Below are 22954 nucleotides of genomic sequence, written 5' to 3'. Positions count from 1 at the left end.
CCTATAACTTTCTGTGTTTTCCATTAACCCTTCTGACTGCTGTTTCGTGCATCTCAGGCTGCAACATGGGTCACAGTACAATGGTCAGCACATCTAGTGTCTGGTGGAGGCAGTGGCCTGGAATACTTTTCCCAGTACCAATCAAGACTGGAAGCAGTTAGCTGCCCTTAGCTGCTCATGTCCAAGTACTCTTTGTTTTATGGTGAGCATACTGCGTGTTGTCCTTGAAAGGGAGGTATAGCTTACACCACGATTGGAAAGGGTCAGGAAAAGAGATGGATTGTCATTGGTCATCTTTCAGCTTTAATCACATGTTAACGTGAACATTCGCTTCACTGTATAGTTGTCTCACACACTGGTAGATAAGGTATGGGAGAAGCTGCAAGTGCAAAGTAGAGGTTACAAAACTCTTCCTGGTATATTTTAATATAACCAATAATAACACTTGGTTTACAAAGTGAAACGTCTGAACAAGTGCTTAACCTGACTGTCTGCTGGGACAGCAGGCATAAACCGGCACTTTTGCAGACAAAGGGAGGGACGCTGTCAACCTGAGTAGACAATCACATTTCTCCATCTGCTTTGCACCCTCCTTTGTCTGGACTCTGCCCCTCTCTAGTCTTAATCTTTCCAACCCCACTTCCCACAATGGCTGAATGAGCTTTTAAAAAATCTATATGACAAAGCAGGAGGATCACTTGAAGCCAGGAATTCGTGACCAGCCTGGGCAAGACAGCGAAACTCCGTCTCTACAAAAAATTTAAAAATTAGCCAGTCATGGTGAAGCACTTCTGTAGTCCTAGCTACCCAGGAGGCTGAGGTAGGAGGATCACTTCAGCCTAAGAGGTCGAGGCTGTGGTGAGCTATGATCTTACCACTGCTCTCCAGCCTGGGTGACACAGTGACACCCTGTCTCTAAAGTTACAAATTCATATGTTTAAAAGAATCTCTATGAGATCATGTTGCTCCCCTGATGTCATCCTGTCGCAGTTAGGATAAAATCCAGCTCTCTGCCACAGCCCAAGCAAGAGGCTGTTTGTGCTCTTGCCTGATTGTCCCCAACTAGATTTTAAGTTTCCAGGGAACATACGCCTGGCTATGTGCCTTCTTTGTCAGAAGGGGACGTGAGAGTTGTGCAATATATTTTCTTGATGTGATGAATTTGGTTTACTTTGAATTGATGAAAGAAAAAAAGGAGTGTCTTGGTAATCCATGCCAGTAAGCAAATTCAAGTCTAAATCTCTGTGTTCCAAATATCATTTGTATCTCTGATAACAAAGTTGGACAGCAGAATGTATGACAGGACTGGATCCTCTCCATTAGTGGAAGTCTTATGATGCGTAAAACCATTCTGATTCTGTGGTCTTCCAGCCCCTCTCCACCTCTTGGAAGTGTGAATTCTAGGGAATCTATTGTCTTCATCAACATTAGATCAGAGACTTTAAGTACATTTGGAAAGGTGCTGCTCCGGGTGATTTGGGGAAAATGGACGTGCAAAAGCTCATGCGACTCTCAGAGACCTATGATGTTGGTGGTAGAGGAATACTCTGAAGTCACAATTGTGAGACCTTGTTGTGTTCTTGCACAACTGCTTCTGTTGCTTCTCTTTGTGAAACGTGCTACTGTTCAATTTTATCATGAATGCCTTTCCAAGGACAGTAAATGGTTTTACACACTATGACATCGTTTCCATGGCAACTAATGTATTTTAGCAAAGAGAGACTGTGATAGAAGTAGGCTAAAAAGGACAAATACAGAAATGGCACAGTGTAAAATGTAGGGCAGTGTGTGTTGTAGTAAGGACTTTTTTTCCCTGGCTTCTTGTTTAGGAAAACCTATATAACTAGATTTTGGATTTTTTTTTTTTTTAACTCTTACTAATAAAATTTTTGCTGCACCCAACATAGTCTCGTGTTTTTCTGACACGTTTCCTTCAGTTGGCACTTGGGCTTTTTGTTTGCTTGCCTTAAAATGAGATAATTTCCATCATATGTAAACATTTGTAAGTTTATCCATCTTAAAGGATACACTCTCCTTAATCCCGATTCTCCTTTGGCCAACACCCCACTTCTCTGCCACCCTTTAGTTCAGTTCTTCTTGAGAGGGTTGTCAGTACTACCTGTCTCCACACGGTGTTTGTTAAAAATCAGAGCCATTCCAATCTGGCTTTCATTCGGCCATTTGATCCAGTATCACCCGCTGGTCACACCCTCATCCTCTAAGTCTACTGCGGCTCTCTTCTTTTGTTTATTTAGAAGCTAACTGCATGAATATACATTTTGAGTAATTCCACACCACATCAAGCCCCATTTATGTCAACCGTGATTAAGAAATATAAGGGAATGTGTTACCCTGCTTTGTATATCTGAATACATTTGGATTATTTTGTCATATGATAATAAAACCCCCTCTGTGCTCTTAAATAAATCCCCAATGGTGAGCACATAGCAGTCAGTTTCCTATTTAACAGAAGGAGAAACAGAGGCATGTACCTTTTTATTACTTCTAAAGAGAGCAAACCACTCTATGGGCTGGATCATACATACCCTCATTTGTGTTTTGTTGGGCCACATGGTGTGTTTTAAAAATGTAAACTAACACTTTTAAATAGGGCAGTATTATATATAAAAGCTGAGATTTCCAGTTTCTCCTTAAAAGAAAGGGAAGGTTTGACAAAACTGAACCTGCCTTGTCTAATGATAACAGCTTGCCCAAGCAGTGTTGTGGCTGTCTTCTTTGGAGGGAGCAGGGCTCTTCAGCTCACCCAGCTTCATCTCACCTGCGTTACTCATGTATGTTGCTTACCTGGCCCCTGGGATTTTTAAATATGTAACCCTTGCCTCACCATCTCCCACCCAATCGCAGAGCAGATAAATAGCAGTGCTAGGGATGAAACTTGGTTTCCAAGCCAACCTCTTCCTCCCGGCCTGTGGACCACAATTCTGTATTGTAGAGAGTAATTCATAGGTCAGGGATGAGGGGCATCATCAGGTGGTCACCATGATACTAATTGAAACAGACCATGCAGTTAGGGTTCTAGGTACACTGTTTTCATGGGGTCCCCTCCCCTCTTGGTTGCCTCTATCAGAAGTTGTGTGCTCTCAATTGTGGTGTGCAAGGCGGAGGTGCTGGGGTAGAATGTGAAAATTTATACGTGCATACAAAAACTGGCCCCAAATGAAAAGCTTCAGTATCATAACAGGGGTTTCATAGTTTCCAGATCTTCAATGAGCATGTATTACCTTTTTAATGAGTTAAAATAAATGTTTACATAAGATAAACAAGAACAAAATAGTAATACAAAGTACACGTAGCACTGGCTGAGACCTGTGCCGTCCTCCCAATGTGGGGGACACCAAGGCCTCCCCCAGCCACCTCTGCTGTCCTCTACTAGACTAGAGTCTTTCCCCTAGATGCCCCTGGGGTAGTACCAATGTCTAGTACCAAGTTCATCACTGCCCTGTGCCCCTCATTTTGAGCATGCACATATCACTGTACCTTGATTGGGACTGTTAGGTAAGACAAGAAAAGAAGTTGCAGTTGCTGCCATCTCTAACCTTGGGACAAGGTTTGTGCATGGAGCAAGACACAGGAGAATGAGCTAGTTTGGAGCCAGAATGAATGGTTGGAGGAAAATACATTTTTCCTGGGGAAACGAGGCAATGAGGAATGCTCCACAACAGAGGGCCTTGTCTGAGCTGGGTCCTGTCTCGGGCGCCTAACCCAGCTGTTGTGCGCACAGGAGACTGTGGTGACCCTGAGTGTGGATGGTCCCACACACTGCGTGTCTATCTGCAGCTGCATGGGCCTCAGGGAGCCTTGTGAGAGTGGGCCTGTTCCTGGGCTGCAGGCAGGGAGCCAGGGGCTGCCCCATTGCCAGAGAGCATTGAGGAGCTTCTGTGTGTGGTCTGTATATGTCTCAGCCTTCTTTGGAATTATGGCGGAGTCTGTCCCTGCCTGGTCATTTTTGTGCCTTGGATCCTAAGTTAAGAATAAGTGAAGGAGCACTTGTCCCTGTGGACACGCTGGATATGAAGTTGCTATCAAATGGCTATTTTATCCTCAGTCACCACTGACATCACTCCACGTACGGTTCTGAGGTTCTCACTTTAGTTGTGGTTGAATAGAGCTATGATCATTGGCGCAGAAAGAAGCCATTCAGATGTGAATCTGTGAAGGTGTGTCTAGCAATGTACAGATGTTTTTTGGCAGGTCAATGAATATTTTAAATCTTTTGCAAGTAGTAAAAAGAGTTGAATTTGAAGTAGAGAAGATACTATGGCAAGGGAAAATCATACCTCATCTCTCTCTCAATCTTCCATTTTTAAAATAATCAGACAAAATCCTAAACCATGATTTAAATCTTAGATTCATCATGGCCCTTAAATGTCCTTCATCCTGTATGAGACGTGATTACGACCCTAATGTATTGAATCTCTTTCAATAGCAAGAATTGCTGGGTAGTAGTCAACATAATAGCAGAATCTCCAGGTTGGATCTCCATCATTTATTTAAAACTAAAGACACAGGACTGAATTTAATGAGGAAGATCATCTTCTGGTTTTGAATACATTGTGTGTGGTGTGTGCTTACACTCTGGATTTACGTACTCCAGCACCACCCCAACACGCACACCTCCTGGTATTGCAGGGGCGAGTAGGGTGGGCCTGATTTAATTCCCTCTGTCACCTCCCCTCTTCACCCTTCCTCCAGCCATCACCAGAGATGGCACACGCCCCTGTATGTTGCAGGTACCATGCTTGGTGTAGTCCCAGTCACCAGCAAGCTGACAGTCTAGCAGGGAAACGGTGAAACAGGCCCTGTGCAAAGTGCCATAGGAGCACAGAGAAGAAGAAATCTAGTCCTGCATGGGGGTTTGGGCAAAGGAAAACAAGAGTGAAAGGTGATTTTGATCTGGACCCTGCAGGCTGATGAGGAGCAAGTTGCTACCCAGCAGGGTTGGCGAGATTGGAATGACAAGGCATAGCCCAGCGCCAGGAATATATTGGGGCTGCCTTTCTTTTTCGGCCCCTTCCTGGGATTGAGGCAGGTTAAAAACACAGTGGTACAGTGCTACTGCTGGCTACCTTCTTAGCTACTGTACACTGTCTCTCACAGTCTGGCGTCTGCCTTCCTTCCCACCTTTCTCCCTCCAACGTGCCACCATCCTCCTAGCCACTCCTCTGTTCTGTAGCACTGTCAGGCCTCTGGCCATTCTCTGAGCATGCAGCCCGCTCGCCTTTGACTGTGTACTGGTTACTCCGCCTGAGTAACATTTGTGAGGCTCATAGGGAGATGTCTGTGAGCATTTGGAAACAGTGCAGGGGGGTGACGGGGAGCTGGAGGGATGACTTTATCAAGAGAGAGCTCAGGGTTGAGGATTGCTCAATTTTGTTTATTATCTGTGTGTTCCCCCAACATTGGAGGATTGGTCTGATCTAGACAGTTGGAAGTGGTTCATTTTGGTCAAGGTCTTGTCCTTTGGCTTCCATTCCTACATTTGACCACACATTTGCAACATTAATGGATCAGCCTTTTCCACTGGGCTATCTGGGTCACTTCAGTTATGTTTCTCAAACAAAACATCAGCAGTGCTTCAGCAAGAAGAATAAAAGCATGGAAAATGCCCTGATGCCCAAAGCCCACAATTGAATGGATAGACAACTGTTTAAAATATCTGTATAACTACATATGCATATCAATATAGTATCTATACACATGTGCACACACACACGGGGGATGGGGGTAGGGTGGGAGAAGCCTATCTTCCCTTAGTCTTGGAAACCTAAAACTTGCATCTTCAAAAAATCAGATTTAGAATAAAGATAAATTAGGAAGATAATTGGTCAGTTTTAAAAAATGATTTTTAAGAAAATATGAGTCTTTGAAATAAAAAGTATCTCTATTTCACTTAAACATTTGTGAATAAACATTTCCTTATTCTCAACTTTTCAGAAAGACAGGCTTAAGAAAGATATACGTGGTTTGAAAAGCAAATGCCACTCTTTATTCTAGATAGCAATTCTATTTTGCGTCCATCCTTATCATCTTTGAAACAGTGGAGCTGCTGCCTAAAAATATTTCAGTATCTTGCTTGGAGTCCTCAGAGTTAAAGCTGTGGTGTCCTCCTTTTGGTTTATGGCTGCAGAATGATGGGTGTATATATTGTTTTTGTTAGTTAACTCCATCTGTTTCATAAGCCTGAAAAAGAAATTGGATGATGCCGTATATACGTATGGATGGATAACACTCCTTATGCAGTAGTGAGTCAGCAGCTTCAAATGGGTTTTCCGTTTTCCTATTGGTACTGGTTGCTAAAGTGCTGTAGCGTGAAGGCTCATTCTTTCAGAATCTGTTGTGAGTTGGGCATCCTATGTTGTTGGAATTACACAGTATGTTTGAAAGAAGGGTATTCAAGTTTCTTCCCTACATTAGAAATGGTAATGATTTTCTAAGTGGTCTTTCTAAGGCTGATGAAAGAATCTTTCACCTTGTAAACAGAAATCTCCTTATTGTGACCTGTAAATCAGAGCAACAACTTTTCTGAGCCTCTGCGGAAGTGTTCAAGAGTGGCAGGCAAAGTTCCACTCTATATATGTTCCCTTTTGTGAAGAGTTCTCATCGTATTGATTTATTCTCTTCTGATTATAGGGAAGCAAGTTAAAATTTCTGGACAAATAATTCTCATTTTATACAGCTCAGCAGTGTCTAGATCCTTACAGGTTAGCCAAAAGAAAAGGCGTGTATTGCCTGGTGGTTTCTCTGTAGGACAGGACAGCATGTCTCAGAACCCAGGAAGAGGTGGGATGATATGGGTTGCTAAGGCGTGAGCTGCAGTGGCATGCTGATTAGCACATTCTCTCTCACCTCCATGGTGGTTCTCTTGCTCGTCTCCAGTGAGTTCATGATTTGAATGCACATCTGCAGAGAACAATATATGAGTTTCAAATTCTCTTCCTCGTGGTCATTTTTTCTTTCCTTCATTCTGAGTCATCTTTGACTAAACAAAACAAAGATATTACTGTTAATTATACATCTTTACAAATAGTGCAAAAATTCTTGTGTGTGTGTGTGAGCGGGAGATGATTTTGATAGGAATAGTAATTTATGATGGGGGTGTTTTTAATCGTGGATCAGGAAGAAAGATACTAAGAGTCACATTGAAAAGCTTAAGAGTCTCTACTAAGATAGGAAACATTGTTTCTGCCTTTTTTTCATGTTTCTTAACTCAAAACTCTCTGCCCTAACATATTGTTGTAAACGTAATTCCATTCAACTATCTTTATTGTTCTCTTTAGACACTTTATTAAAATTGCAGCTTTATTCAAACAGCTAAAATCGCAGATAATAAATGAAGTACCATAATATTGGCCAGTTGTAGGCACAGCATGTGAACAAACTGGAAAGCCGCCGTCCTGCTCCTGGCACTTTAAAGATTAATGTGAAGCGTGCATGGGTGTCATCAGAACCAGCACTCAGTCTTGCCAGGGGCTTGGCACAAGGTTCTAAGGTAGTCCTGGGGCTGGAGTTCCATGGACAGGTTGATGCAGGCTGCTGGGTGGGCACACCTCCTGCAGAGGGGAACCCCAGCTGCTGGGAACCAGGGGCCATCTCCAAAAGGCTTTTTTGACAGTGGGGCCCACCCACAGTCAGGTAGGAAGGGGGAAGGTATGGGCTGGGTGCCGGGGGTGTTTTAATCCAAGAGGTAAATTGAGTAAGACCTTGGAAGACTCAGTTTTAATTGTGCCCCAACCATTGACGACTTGCAGAGACTCTGAAAAAGTGAAGTGTGTTTGTGTGTGTGTGTGTGTGTGTGTGTGTGTAGACACAAGTCCTCCATCCTTATCTTTCCTAGTTCTAGAAAGTTAAAATCTCATGCTGGCTTCCTTTGGTGGTACAAGGCCAGGTCTTTGCAGTTTCAGACAGGTGTTTGTGGCAACTGTGACTTAGCAACAATTGTGTGAATGATTAAAAAATTTGTGGGCAAATTGATTGTCTGCAACAAATGGAAATTCTATGGTGGTGCTTTGTGGGTGGTTTGGAGGCAGAGAGTACTTGGTTCTCTTTTGATGTCTCACTATTTTTTTTCTTCTTCTGCAGTTTTTTTGAAGAAGCAGAATGCTGATCTAGACGTGGAAAAAGTAAGTTGGCAAGTTTTGCACTGAGAGCATGTGCCTTGTGAATTATAAAGGGCTTCCTGTTGGAATCCAGGATGAAGTCCACTTTTAATTTGGGATTGTAATTCTGAGTCCATATGTTTCTAAGAGAGAGGTCGAGTTGGAGATGGAACTGGTATGTGAAATAGAAAGAAAATCTTACCTCCCTTAGTGGACCCACTATTTTCTCCCTTCTCTTAGTTGTAACACTCAATTCTGGTAATTTATGGGAACATATGTTTTGACTATAAGTTATGGCTCCCACCCCAGAAATAGAATGGAACAGCTGTCCCATGGCTGAGGAGCCTTCGGGCTGGGGAGGAATGGGGAGCGCCTGTGCTCAGACTGGTCAAGAAGGTCGTCTTCAGTCCATTCATTGTTGTTTTTCCTCCTCTCTTAGATGGCTGCTGCTCACCTCTGCCTGAGCCTTATCTTTGAATTGCAGCCACTGTGTAGCAGGTCATTCTTTCATTAACGTAACAGTTTTTTGGTTCCTACTGGGTGTTAGACATCATGCTGGACTCTGTTTAGACAAAAGCGAATGTGACTGACAAGTACTCAGGTAATTATGGTACAGTCTGAGAGCTGTGCAGAAGGGGCTTGGAATCTCTGACTGAGGGCTGAGCTATCCAGAAAAACTCCATGATGGAGGGGGTGTGAGAAGGAGCTGTGAATGCATTATTTCTCTGAACGTTTGCTGAGCCTTCTCTGTTTGTACTTCTCTCTGTCTCCCAGGCGCCTTGAGTTCCCCCACTGAAAGGCTGGACGTCGCAGTTCTTGCTAGCCTCCCAGGTGTCCTTTTCGGCCCCCACTACTCTGCCCAGCCACATTGCCTTGGGTATAACTTTTCAGCTGTTCTAGGTTATGTTCTTCAATTCCCTGGCCGCTTGGGGGCTGCCCCTTCATCATCTGAGAATGACTTGGGGTTATTTCTCATCTTGATTTGGGTGCAAGAGAGGCTTTTCTTCCTGAACTAGAGCCATTCTGAATGCAGGGCGTTTGTCTCTAAGTTAGGGAAGTATACTATCTGAAGCATTGTTCCAGAACAATTGTGAGTAACTCCTGACCTTTGACCCCACGCAGGCACCTAGCTTCTGCAGGATGGCTTGTGATCTACTGCTAGCCATGGGCTTTTCAGCTCTTACAAACCAGGGGAACTTGGGGAAATAACACAGCTCTAGTTAGGACAAGGCAGAAGGAGCCTTTTTAGAATCCGCATGCACTCAGGTTTTGACTATGGAAGCCAGGAATTGGCAAAGGCTGTCCCCTATGTATTGTATTACATAGGGAGGCTGGCATACTGTGACCCTTCTGGACTAGGCCAGGTCACAAGAGCCTATGGGTGCCAGGAGCCCCCTCTGGGCAGTATTGTGCCGGGGAGCCCAAAGGAATGCCTGGCGTTTGCCCCAGACTGCAGGACTTGCCCTGCCTTGTCCAACTCAGGCAGTGAATCCTGCAGCCACAGGAGGGGGAAGTCCATTCATCTGGGTTCCCAGTCCTGGCCCCATGCCGGGCGAACAGCAGGGCTCAGTTAGTGGGGGTGTGGGGGCGCTGAATGGAATGTGTTCAGTTTTGCTTCACTTCTGCTGTTAACTTGCTATTAGACCTTAGGCAAATCATTTCTCCTCCCCAAGTCTCATTTATCTTGTCAGTAAAGCGGTCCCTTTCCCAGGACCAAGTAAAATTACTCGCTTTTAAATTGAAAAACACAAACTAAATACATTTTTTTTTTGTTTGTTTTCTGACTTGGGTCTTGAATTAAAATGGAAAAAGGGCTGTTGGCCACCAGTCTAAAGAATGCCAGATAAGGTCAGTTATGGACTGGGACTGAAGGAGCAGTGAGTGTCTAACAAAAGAGTGAACACGGGTGACTGATCCCGTGGTGTGGGTGTCTGTAAGTGCACAGGGAACCCAGAGTAAGAGAAGCTAAATGGGTAGAAATGCTGCTCTAACGGAGTGAGCCTGAGATACCTCTGAAGGGCTCTGCCTGCACCCTCTCCTCGGTAGTTAATGACCTGAAAAACAATCATTGCCTTAGGGGAGTTTTCTGTTTTAAAAGCTCTATTCCAGAAGTTCCACTTTCAGAACCTTTTTCTGTTGCTGGTAGAACACTGTTGAACACAGATCTATCACCTTTTCTTTTTGTCTGTGTTTACCTATCCAGAAGAATCTAATATAGGATGGGCGTCTATCGTATAAGTAAATGACAACTGTTGACCAACCCCAGTGGAGAAAAATTGCCGAAGTTACAGTGTTTGTTCTTCACATGGATTTTTAAGTTTCCTCTTTTAGTTGGACGTTTTTATAAAGACAGAAGTGGAAAAATAGCTTTATTTTGACATGTTAAAACTCAAAGACAAGTTAACATAAATTCTGTATTAATTAATATCTATGGTTTATTGAACTTCTGCTCTGCAGCGTGCTTTATATCATCTGTGTTACATTTTTCCGTGACAGCAGTCCTGTGACAGAGCCATGAGTGACTCAAGGTGCTGTAGTTATAGTAAGGATTTTACTCAGGTCTGTCTGGGCCCAGAGCTTTCCCCTTCCCATACCCCACCGTACTTTGGAGTTTATATAACATTTGAGACAATATGTTTGTGTGCCTTATTTTTTAAAAAGTTTTGTAAGTTCTAAGAAAGCAGTGTTTGTTACTTTTTAGAGAGCTCTTCCTTGACACTCCCCTAAAGGCCCAGGCTGGATGGGGTTCCTCTATCGCCATGGCCACTTCAAAGCTGTCATTGTGGTTGCGTAGTTACCTGTGCAGTGACTGTCTAACAGCAGTGTTCACTGTGGAACTGCAGGCTTTGTCAGCTCAGAATCCTTATCTGTGCCAAGCCTAGTGCCTGACCCATAGTAGGCCCTCTTAAAAAAGTTGAGCAGGCATGAATGAGTGGAAACCATGCTTGTTAATAGCATTATGTGGCGATAAGACCATCATTCCTTGACTTTCTCCCCAAAAGTATAAAGTTTCAAGCAGACAAATGAACAAATAATTCTTAAAATCAAACTAATCTGGGCGAGCAAAGAGAGTTTAAAGATAAAAGAGGGAGCAGCAGTAGTGCACAAGGGAAACATTAAAGAAAATATATATATACTTTTTCCACAGAATCTTTTAGAATTCTTGAGGGTTACAGTTCTGAGCTTGGTTTCCAGATATCATTGCTTTAAATGTATAAAGTGTATTTTTAAAAAGTGAAACCCATACTCATTTGGAAATTGAAAAATATGTAATCAAGTTGTATCAGAACAAAAACGTGCTTTTTGTGTAAAAAGCTGATTAAATGGAATCATCCTATTTAGTGATTTAAAAGGATTTGATTAAAATAATATCTACTTTAACTACTCTCAAAGGGCTGAGGAGAGAGTTTTGGTTTCCATGCATCCTGGATGGCCTTTGTCTGGTGTGATTAAAGGTTTTTCAGTGCCTGCCATGAGAGAGGCCCCTGCCATTGCTGCAGTTTCAGTGAGACCAAGAATTCCTATACTGTCATTCCAACTGTTTGCAGGGTTTAGACAGCTGCGTTCAGGCCAGATATGGCCGCAAACACTACTGCCTATCTGACAGACACAGAGGCCTTCCAAAACAAAAATTGTCATTCAAAAAGAAAAATAAAAAGAAAAATTACCTCCTGCCTTAGAATTGTTTTCTTTTTCCTCTGAGTGAGTGAATTCTTTGAAATGTGTTGGTCTGTTAATGTAGAATGTACATGGAAGTTGCTCCATTTTTCAGTGTTTCTTTGGTTTTAATAAGTCCCAAGAGAAATGATAAAAAAAATCCTAGATTCTTGGTGTGGGGATAATTGTCTTGTAGGGGGAAAATCTAGTTCTAAGTAATCGAGGGTTAGAAATCTGAGGCCGCATCAGGAATCCAGCTTTAAAGCCATGTCCACATGATTTCTGTGCAGCTGGTTAAGAGGTGGGAAAATTAATTCATACAAGTGTTTTCTTTTGTGGGAAGAATAAGATTTCTGGGGTCAGAGGCCAGCAGTGTTTATGTGGGGTATCCAAAGGCTTCGCAATGCTAGTTGCTGGGGTGACATGAGGATGTGTCTCCAGTGTGAATAGGGGGACATTGGCTTTGGGGTGTATCGCCCCGATGCGTGTGCTGGTTGCTTTAGGGAGGTGAGGGACAGAGTGAAGAAGAGGAAGGGAAGAACAGCATAAGCTACAACTCCCTGCTATCTGTGGGAGTCATTGCTTCCTGAGTGGGCATGGGGGGGGTTGCAGGGGCAGGACTCAGGTGCGTCTGGTGCCTCTGAACCCATGGACACTGGACAGGGCAGCTCCCACGTGCAGACGGGAATTGTTCCTCAGGCCCTCCCTGATACATGCGCTGCAGGCTGCCAGCCTCAGAAACTATAGGAGGCCAAAGTGGCTTACATTCTTCATTTACCTTTCTCAGCCTCACACACAGATTGACCCATTCTGCTGGTGATCGGGCAGTGGAATGACCCAGTCTCAGTGTATAATCGAGTAAGAGTCATGTTTGACACAACCCACTTTCCTGGTGACTGGGGACCAGGAAAAGGAAATGGCTTTGACTTGGGGACAGGGAGAGAAAGAGCAGGAATGCATGCATGGGGTGGGTGTGTGTGTGTGTGTGTGTGTGTGTGTGTGTGTGTGTGTGTGTTTAGGAGGAAGGGACATGCTTAGAATTCTGTTTTAGACTCAAAGGCAATCATTGTTAGTCTTGGCCCAAAAATAGTTGTTATGTATTGTCCGTAATAATTGACCAGCTTTCTTTTACGTAAATCCCTGGATTGTAAAACTAAGTGGTGCTATCGAAGAAGAAAAAATATGCCCTTTGCCAATTGGAATTTCAAAAAAAAAAAAAAAAATCCCTCTTCCTAGACATTCTAAATTTAGGAGGATATTGATAACTGATCTAGAGCAACTGCAGATAACAGTATTTTCATTGTGATTCAAGGAAAGAGTTGAAAAATTGAGGGTTTCTTGTTTAGTCCTGGATATAGAACAGTTCGTTCATTCTTTACACATTAATGAACACTGGTAGGCCAACCCCTGTTTAAGGCCACATGTTATTCAGTTGCCGCATGTTGTATGTAAGGAAAATAAAGCTCAACAGAACGGGACTGAATTGCCCAAGGACTAACATCTAGGAAGCAGCAAGATCCAAAAGTATGTCTCAGACTTGAAGCCCCCTTCTCTTTCTCCTCCAGTGTGGATGCTCTCTTGTCCTGAAGCCATCATTATCAGCCTCATGTAATTTAAATGGTAATTTTATAGCCATCTTTCATTTTCTCTTCACTGAATTTAAAAGGTCTTTCTCCCTTATTTGTGGTTTTAAAAGTAGTAGTGGTGTTTTTATCAAGGAACAATTGGAAACCTTGAAAAGAGAATTACCTCTTTAACCTGACCTGGCCCTGCAAGATAGTTGCCCTGTGAAAACGTGAAAATGACTTCCAGGGGTGGCATTCTGCAGGCAGTGGGAGCCGGGGAAGCCCATGAGACACTCATTTTCTTTCCACTGCTGGTTCCCAGACTTGGGGATCATTTTCTTATATTCTTCATCTGAGTAGCATTCATCATTCCCTGTGACAAAGGCTGGATGTTGCCAGGAGAGAGTGGGGAGAAATGCTGCCCACGTTACAACGGAGAGACAGGACGAGCTCTCACCTACATACTTTGTACCATTTGTTTTTACACGGAGGTTTTCTCCTGTAGCCATGAGATACTGCATAATTTGTTTCACTGCAGCCAGGCCTGCTGTGTAGAAGTTGGAATCATTTGGTTGTCTGCCTTGCATAGACTTATTATCTGCTGAAATTGCGTGTGAAGGAAAGATTATTGATAAAATATGTGTGAAGAATGGCTGAAAAGATGCTTTTGTCAGTGCCCCTAAATATTTTTAAGAGCAGAGCTGCAGTTTTCTAAGACTGGTGTTGTATAGGCCGTAAAAATACATAAAAATTTAAGCTTTTCCTTTAAAGGTTATTACTGCCCACTTTTAGCCCACAACAAAATTTAATTTAAGCAGAAAACCTTCTTTATTAGCTTGCTGTGCCTGCTGTCACAAATTACCACAAACTTGATGGCTAAAAACAACAGAGATTTATTCCCCACAATTTAAGAGGCCAGAATTCCAAGAGCAAGGTATCAGCAGGGCCATGATACCTTCAGAGATGGAGAGAATCTGTTTCCTGTCTTCGCAGCTTCTAGTGGCTGCAGGTGTTCATTGACTTGTGGCTACGTCACTCCAGTCTTTGCCTCTGCCCTCACATTGCCTTCTCCTCTGTGTGTCTCCCTCTGCAGCCTTCTTGTAAGGATACCTGGGATGGCTTTTAGAGCCTGCTGCATAATCTAGAATAAGCTCTTCCTCTCAAATCCTTAACTTTATCACATCTTTGCCATATAAGGTAATATTTGCAGGTTACAGGGATGAGGAAGTAAATACCTCTGGGGGGACATTTTCCGCCTAACATACCTCAATTTGGGAATTTCTGTAGTTTTCATTTATCAGAACATAAACCTTGCAACCCCTTGTTTCACTCATGACGTCAGTCAGTTTAATTTTCTTGGAAGGAGTCACTTGGAAGATCTACGAACTAGTCTCTTCTCCCAGTCCCCAGAGCGGGCAAGGCCATGCCTGTCTTCTTTCTCAGACTGAGGTTTATGTAAAGAAGAGGAATTATGGGCTCTGAAAGCTGGAAAGAGGCCTTGGAAATCACACCCTCTCAGTCTTTGGGGGAAACTGGGGCTAGAGATGTAGGGTCACCCAAGACTGGAGCAGAGATGGGACAAGCACTTATTACACTAGCCCACCTCTTCCGCTTTATTCCTGCAGACCCCCAAGCTGTCTCTTGTGATACAAGCCTCTAGGTCATCTTTCATTTGAGAGCCCTTCAGTACCTGAAAACCCAATCCCTGAAAAATCATTTTTTCCTAGGCCAAGAGCCCTAGTTCATGTAACTTTCTTGCATTAGCTGGTGTCAGGAATTCCATCATTCTGGTCACTTCCTCCTGGATATATTCCCTTTATATCACCATCTTTTTGAAAACATGGCACTTGTACATGAACACAGTACTTACAAGATGGTTTGACCAGTGTAGAGTAAGGGGTTACTATCAGGTCTCCTTAGATGCACATTTTCTGCATCAGTACAGGCTATACTGATGCAGACCAATATTACATCTCTCATCGAGTCACTTTATCATATCTTCAGGTTGCATTGAGCATATGTGTGATAAAAATCCTTAGGACTTCTTAAGTATGAATTGCTTTAAACTCATCTCTGTTCACCATGCTACACAGAAGATCTGGATTTCTGTCAGTAGCTGGATGGGATAGCTTGGGATCCAGAATATAGACCAGATAGGGATCCAGAGAACAAACAGATCTATGAGCTGGGGCATGCTCATGGAAATGGTACCAGCAGCAGGGTAAACAGAAGGCAGTTGGGATAATCTGGTAAGACATAGTACAGAGGAAACTCTTCTATAGGTGGCTGTCCAGATGGACAGATGTTTGGCAGCAGAAATGTGTGGCCGGGCATGTCAGGGAGCCAGGTGAGAGGCATGCAGGTGTGCAGGGACTTCAGTTCAGAAGCTAATGCAAAGAGCTGAGTCCAAAAGAATGAGTTGTACAGTCAACTACTGAAATGGGGTAGGCCCCAAGGCAGACGCTTGAGCCAAGAGTAAAAGGAAGCCCTGGTCTGAAGTCAGAATTGTAAAATTGATATGATTCTGAATGTCTGTGGCTGAAAGCCTTACCCATCCAGAGTCTGGGAACAGGATCACTGGCAGAACTTGTAAACAGGATGAGTTGTTTCCGTTGAGTAAACAACTGAACGTGAGGCAAGTGATAACTCCATCCTATCCACACATACAATAGATTATTTACAATTGAAAGCAAGATTTTATCTGTTAATTTGGAAAGGAAGATGGTGTTCTTTTGGTCAGTTGTGGCTGTCATTCTAGCCTATTTGTCTTTTTAAATCTCTATTCTGTCTTCCAATTAACTATCTCCTTTCAGTTGTGAATTATTTGTGACTGCTATAAGCACATCTTGATGAAAACATTGACCAGAGACAAGTGTGCAAAGCCCTGTTCCAAGGACCTCTCTCCAGGTCAGTGTTATTCTTCCATGATGTTAGTGCCTTTGGGTGTGGCCATTCAGTCACTGAGGCCACTAAAGTGAATTATCACTTGACCCAGGGTTTCCCATCTTGCTTAGATATGTTTTTGAGTGACTATCAGGTGCTTTGCTGACGTCAAGGTGTTCTGCATTTGTGATCTATCACTCTAATAGTCTTGTGAAAATGCCCTGAGATGGAGCAGTACCATGGGAAGGGAAAGTTGGTAGGGTGCTTAGTCACTGCTTTGAGTGGAGAGGTGCCTGGATGTCCTCATTGATGTCCGTAGCTTTAAATCTTGAGTTCCACTTCCTGTAACATACCCAAATGATAGCCCATGGGTGATTTTTTTTAAAGGAGGGACTGGAATGTTGCATTCAGGTGAGGAGTACTAATCTTACTAGGGTTATGAGGGTTAAGGGTTCACCTCTACTGAAGACTGATCCTCCTTTGTGGGTATGTAGAGAGCAGCTCCCACTGCTGGGTGAACATCGTGTCTTCTCGGAAGATCTAGGGGTGTTCATTAAGTTGTGAAATGTGTCACTACTGAATATAGTCAGAGTATAAAGTGAAAGAAAGTGAGATGCTGGGTGGATCAGTGATAACAGAAGGGATAAAACAACAATTTATGCATTTGCATAGTCCCTCCAAATAAGGCTGCCATGAGAAAGTGAGATGGTTTCAGGGTGGAACATGAGGCAGCATCATGTGGTGGAGAGTATGAGGACCTCAGGGCCTTGAGGAAGTCCTGACCGTCTCACCAAAGAGCTAGGCCACAGGAGAAGCTGACAGTCATCAAGAGTAAGGTGCAACTGCGAAGAGTGTCTGAAGTGGAGGCACAAAGTGCCGTGAAATCCCCAACAGGAGTTAGATGAAGAGATGCCAGTGAGGGGAGAAAATCATCATCATTTACCAACTTATACTTGTTGTGCCCCCTTTCTTTGGTCAGTACTGGCCAAGGATGGACTAATTCCCAACTTTGATGTAGAGTGGATTCATACACAGGGTAGAAGAATGGCAAGAGGGAAGGCTCCTGTCCATATTATTTTTTCTGTTGCTGTGTGTCAACATACATAATGCTATGGTAACTGAAGACAAAACCTTTGTGTGGGGGGAGGATTTTGTCCATTTTTAGAATATTCTAAAGAGTAGGAGTGGGGGAAATGTAATTAAAAAAAAAAAGCTGGAGTACCTGCGACTTTCCCCATTCTACTGTTACCAGATGAGGGAAAAAACATTTTTTTTTTCTTTTACAAGAGAGTTTGATGTACATCAAAGTGCCGCTTATGGCAAATAAGGTAAATTTGATAATGGGAAAAAGTTTGAACAGCCCTCAGGTGTTGAAAATAAAGTAACTTATAAAACCCACTTGTGAAGTTTAGAAGTCATTATGGTGACCACAGAGGTGTTAGGTATGGGAAGGCCTCACTGGTAAAATGTCAGTAGTGTTTTTTTTAAATATATGGCCCATGAACTGGTAGGACAAAAAACTTTTGACAGTTACCATAATATTTATTCTGTTTTCTTATATTTGGTATTAATAAATATTGGCTAACTAGCCAATCATATGTCTTTACAGTATTCCATTTTTACAGTGGCCAAGAAGAAAATATGATTAGACTTCCATGTTTTCTAGATGATACTGTTTAATATATAACAACAAATACTATATAATGTTTTTGGCTTGTTTCAGAACCAACAGAGCAAAATGTGTTCATTCAGAAAAAAGCATTTGTTGTTTTTGTTTGTTTCTTTGTTTTTTGAGACACAGTCTCACTTTGTCAACCAGGCTGGAGTGCAGTGACACAGTCATGGCTCACGGCAGCCTCAACCTCCTGGGCGATCCTCCCACCTCAGCCTCCTGAGTAGCTGGGACTACAGGTGCATGTCACAGCGCCTGGCTAATATTTTTTATTATTTTTGTAGAAATAGTGTCTCCCTATGTTGCCCAGGCTGATCTTGAACTCCTGGGCTCGATTCATCCTCCCACCTTAGCCTTCGAAAGATCTGAGATTACAGGCATGAACCACTGCACACAGCCTAGCATTTGTTTTTTTGTTGTTGTTGGAAATATAATTTAAAAATTTTTCTTTTGGGGGCTAAAGCCCAAATCAGTGAATATCTGAGACCGATTTGCCTGTAAATTTTAGGCAACCATAATTCACTGGGTGTTTACCCCATGAGTATCACTCCGCATCTCAGCTGAGATTCAAGATACTGAATGACAGGTTTTCATATTTTCCATCGTACCGCCATCTCCTGTGATCACTGAGAGCATTCTTCACCCACATTGGAGGAATTGGCCACCTCAGATGCCTTTCTCTGAAGGCCTGCCGTGTTTTCTCTTTCCTCACAACCAGGTCCCTGAGTCCAGTTCTTGTCACCTGTCACTTTGGAATCACCTTCACGCGCCTGGCATTTCAGACTTGTCTTTCAGTTTCTCTGTTTCTTGCTGAACTCAGACTCCTGCATTGAGGGTATCCACTCAGCCCAGCCCTGTAACTGTACCATAGTGTCTTGCTCCTCGTGGAGCCGGTTTGCTTTACAGTGTGCCACCACCTGCAGAAACCTGTCCTTACTTTTCTTGTTTTTGTTTTTCACATTCATCCTGTGGGATGTAATGAGGTTTCTCTTCAAATAATCTGATCAATCTTTTATTCTTTAATTCATAGTACCCCACCCTCGCCTTTTCTCCTTTTTCTCCTTTTTGCCTTTTTGCCTTTGTTAGATGCCCAGGCATGCCACAGTACCAGGCATTATCAGTACCAGCTCACATTCCTTTCCTTATTTGGAAGGAGGACTAACTTCCTAGCTCATTACAGACACCCCTTCCCCTTCCTCTCCACTTTCTTTTACATGCCCACCTTATCTAAAAAAATCAAATGTTTAGCCAACTAGGCTTAGTTTAGATTGTACAACCTGACCCCAGCCAATGGGGAAAGGATACAGGGGCAGGACTTGCTTCAGGAATAAAGGCTTTTGTGCCGCTTTGTTCAGGTGTGTTCTCATGGCGACTGGCCAAGGAGGCACCCCTATGCGCAGAAGTAAAATTGCTTTGCTAAGAATCCTTTGTTCGAGTGTTCAATTTCCTTAGGATTTTGAGCATTATTCCTAATCCTTCACTTTAGTATGTCTTCAGTGAGCAAATGAAAATAGGATCATTAAAGTGAAAATGGATATTTGCTATTTTGTTTTCATGTTACAATGCAGATGGTGTGAAACATTTCTGAAGAAAAATCAAATTACCTAGACTCAGATCTTTAGGACAGTAGTTACAGTTTCTCAGGTTTTTACAAGTAATCTACTAAATAGGGGAGAAACATTGAAATGAACAGCTGAATTCACTTGCCGTTTGTTTGTTTGTTTGAGTCGGAGTCTCGCTCTGTCGCCCAGGCTGGAGTGCAGTGGCCGGATCTCAGCTCACTGCAAGCTCCGCCTCCCGGGTTTACGCCATTCTCCTGCCTCAGCCTCCCGAGTAGCTGGGACCACAGGCGTCTGCCATCTCGCCTGGCTAGTTTTTTGTATTTTTTAGTAGAGACGGGGTTTCACCATGTTAGCCAGGATGGTCTCGATCTCCTGACCTCGTGATCCGCCCGTCTCGGCCTCCCAAAGTGCTGGGATTACAGACTTCAGCCACCGCGCCCGGCCAATTCACTTGCCTTTGAATTAACTTACCAATTTTAATTTTTGAGTAGGAAATAAGAAAAGCTTTTAGAATAAACATTCCTGAAATAGAATAAATCCAATAAAAATTCCTATTTTGTCTAAATTCAGGCCATGGTACCAAGACCAGGAACTCCTAACCGTGGGCAAAGCAGAAAAATAAACTCTGAGTTTACTCTTAAAATGGGGATAGAGGAAGGTGAAGAATTATGCCAAGGTTGGGAGTCTGAGTGTCTGAGAGATGGGTAGGTCTGGAATTATTCTATAGGAATGAGGAAGGAAGAAGGGGTGGTTTGGGGAAGTCAGTAGTAGTGAGGTACCACTCAGTAGTAATTGGGGCAGCAATAATACAACTGATAAACTTTTGTGAACAGGAGGCAACCCTGGGGTTGGCTTGTGGGTGGGAGACCTAGGCCAGCACTGCCGCCTGCAGCTCCTGGGTACAACTCAGCAAAAGGCATCTGCACTCTGGGCAGACAGATTAGAAATGGTCACTCCTTGCAGATTCCCTTGCAGCAAGGTTGGCACCACCTTCTGCACATCCCTGCTGGGTTTTGCCTTCCCATCAGTGGTAGCCCGGATAAATGCAGGTGAGTCCTTGTAGAGAACGAAGGTTGTCATATTGAGTCTTCTGTTTGATTGGAGCTGGGAGGCAGAAGGAGCAAGTGCTCCACCTAAGATGAGTCCACGCCCAAGGCCCTACAGAGGGTCAAAATACTGGGGAGGAGGCACTGAGGAAGGTGGGCCCAGGGCTCAGGGTAACATGAGAATTTTTTTTTAATATGAGGCATACAAAGGAATATATATGTGTATGTGTATCCACACCCACTCACACGTTTACATTGTGTGTGTGTGAGAGAGAAATAAACAACCCTCTTACTCATCCTGCAGCTTGGAAGCCCTTGTGAGTTCATTCTCTCCACACCCTTCTCCTTCAATGGAACCACTATTCTAAATTTTGTGTTTATCATTTCCTTGCTTTTCTCTGTAAATTTGTTTCCCTAAACAATTTATTGCTAACTTTTATTTACTTTGGGACTATATAAATGGTCTTCTTCTACCATTTGCTTATTTCCATCAACATTTGTTAAGATTCATCCAACATTTTTAAGATTCGTTCCTATTGATGCATGAAGCATCACGCATAAAATTTATTTATCTCCGCTGCTGTCTGGTCCGCTCCTTGTGTAAGTGGAAGACCACTTTATCTTTTCTCTCAGAGACAGTTGGGACATTTCTAGTTTTGCTATTTTAAACAGTGCTGCTATGAACATTCTTGAATGTGCATCCTGCTGCAGTTTTTCTAGGATGGGTGCCTAAGGGAAGAATTTCTGGGTCTTAGAGTGTGTGCACCATCCACTTTGCGAATAATAGCAAATTGTTTTCCAACGTGGTTGCACCACTTGACATTCCCACAAACAAACATTAACTTTTAAGGCAAAGGGAAGTATGAAGGAAAGAAATGAAATGTAGGATTAACTAAACATTGGAGAGGAAAAGGAAGGATGTCATTAGATCCTGATGAAGTGCAACTCCTTATTAATATGTAGGGTTAGAACTGGGGAAATGAAGAGAAAGGTGTAGATTTTAAATGGCCATTATGGGAAGGGTGAAAGGTTAGCTTGCATGGACCGTGGGTCACATTGTCACCAGGGAGTAGATTCCATCTTGTTATCTACAGGTATAGAAACACCTGTTTCTGTACTTTTCACTCAGTTTTCTCTAATCAGCAATAATCTCCAGTGCTCTGAGTAGTAAATGCTGCCAAGCATGTAAATGTGCCGTTCCTACATCAAACTGATAGTGGCATGGATCCTAATAAAGCTTTTAAAACTGGTATCTATGCAGAGGCACACAAATACTTTGGAGATTACTTTCCCCAAAACACAAGTGATTTTTCTGACAGCCATGCTTTGTGTCTTATAAAGTCAGTAAACTTACACCGGATTTGACGTTGCTGTCTCTTTTACGTTGTCGGTTTCTTTGATGAGAACTCAGAGCTTCCCTGTGGTTGCTCATTCACTTGACCTGAGAAAAATGGGTCCATAATATTTTAAATAGCAGATTAACTGTGAAATAGGAATAGTCCCCGGTAAGCATATTGGCTTCATTTGTAAGTTCTAACCACTCTGATATGTAAAACTGGTGGGATTTGTTTTGTTTTTTAAAAAATTTCCCTTCTTTCAAGTCTAGATTTTAGTAAGGCTAACTTACTTTGTTAGCATTCCTATGAAACTGAAAGTAGAGCATTAAACCATTAAAAGCACTTGTTCTCTGGAGTCTCAGAAGTGCAGCTTTTTTTACCTTGTTATTTCTGGGTCACCCTTCAGTAATAGCATTCATCAGATTTACTTGATTCCAGGCCAGAAAGATTAGTGATGGTGGCATTTTCAAAATATTTCTATCAGAGTTTTTTATTATATATTGACTAGTATTGTCTGTTTGAAACTTTTGATGGTGACAGTACATATCTGAGAAGGCAGCATGGTATTCTGGAAATAATTTGGAAATTTTGTGTTTGGCCAAAAAAAATGGAAAAAAACCTCAATGTCCCCCATTTGAGATTTAATTATGTAAACTGTGATACATCTGTTAAATGGAATATTACATATTAGTTAAAATGATGATGATCAAAATTGCTAAATAAGTTAGACAAATGTTTAAGGTTGTTAAATAGAAAAAAAAAAAGCAGTATACCAAATCATATGTGGAATGTGAAGATTGGATAGGATGAAATAAAGCTGTCTTTATTCATAGGCAATATGACAGTTTATGTAGAGGAATCCTAAGGAATGTATAAAACAACTACTAGAAGGTACTAAAAAGTAAATTTAATAAAGTCACAGGATTGAAGGTCAATAGACAAGTCAATTGCATTTCTGTATATTACCAGCTAATAGCTGGAAAATCAAGTGAAGGAAACAATCCTGTGTGCAGTAATAACAGAAAAATATGAAATATCTGGGAATGAATTTAACACAAACCAGTCCATTGGTGCTATCCCTGGAAGCATTTGCACGTAATGGATGCTAACAGTCC

General features: G+C 42.6%; 1 protein-coding gene across 3 annotated transcripts in view; it reads left to right on the top strand.

Annotated features, from left to right (window-relative positions):
* Positions 1-8100: 8100 nt before the first annotated feature.
* The window catches only part of LOC105492092 (FYN proto-oncogene, Src family tyrosine kinase), a 181520-nt gene continuing 166666 nt past the window's right edge, over positions 8101-22954 (top strand). For all 3 annotated transcript variants that reach the window (XM_011758991.2, XM_011758988.2, XM_011758983.2), the window contains exon 1: positions 8101-8141. The gene's annotated coding sequence lies outside the window, so the exon portion shown is untranslated. The remainder of the gene's footprint in view (positions 8142-22954) is intronic.

Source organism: Macaca nemestrina, chromosome 5 (assembly GCF_043159975.1).
Source record: "Macaca nemestrina isolate mMacNem1 chromosome 5, mMacNem.hap1, whole genome shotgun sequence".
Lineage (NCBI taxonomy): Eukaryota > Metazoa > Chordata > Mammalia > Primates > Cercopithecidae > Macaca > Macaca nemestrina.
This window is presented reverse-complemented; position numbering and strand designations above follow the sequence as displayed.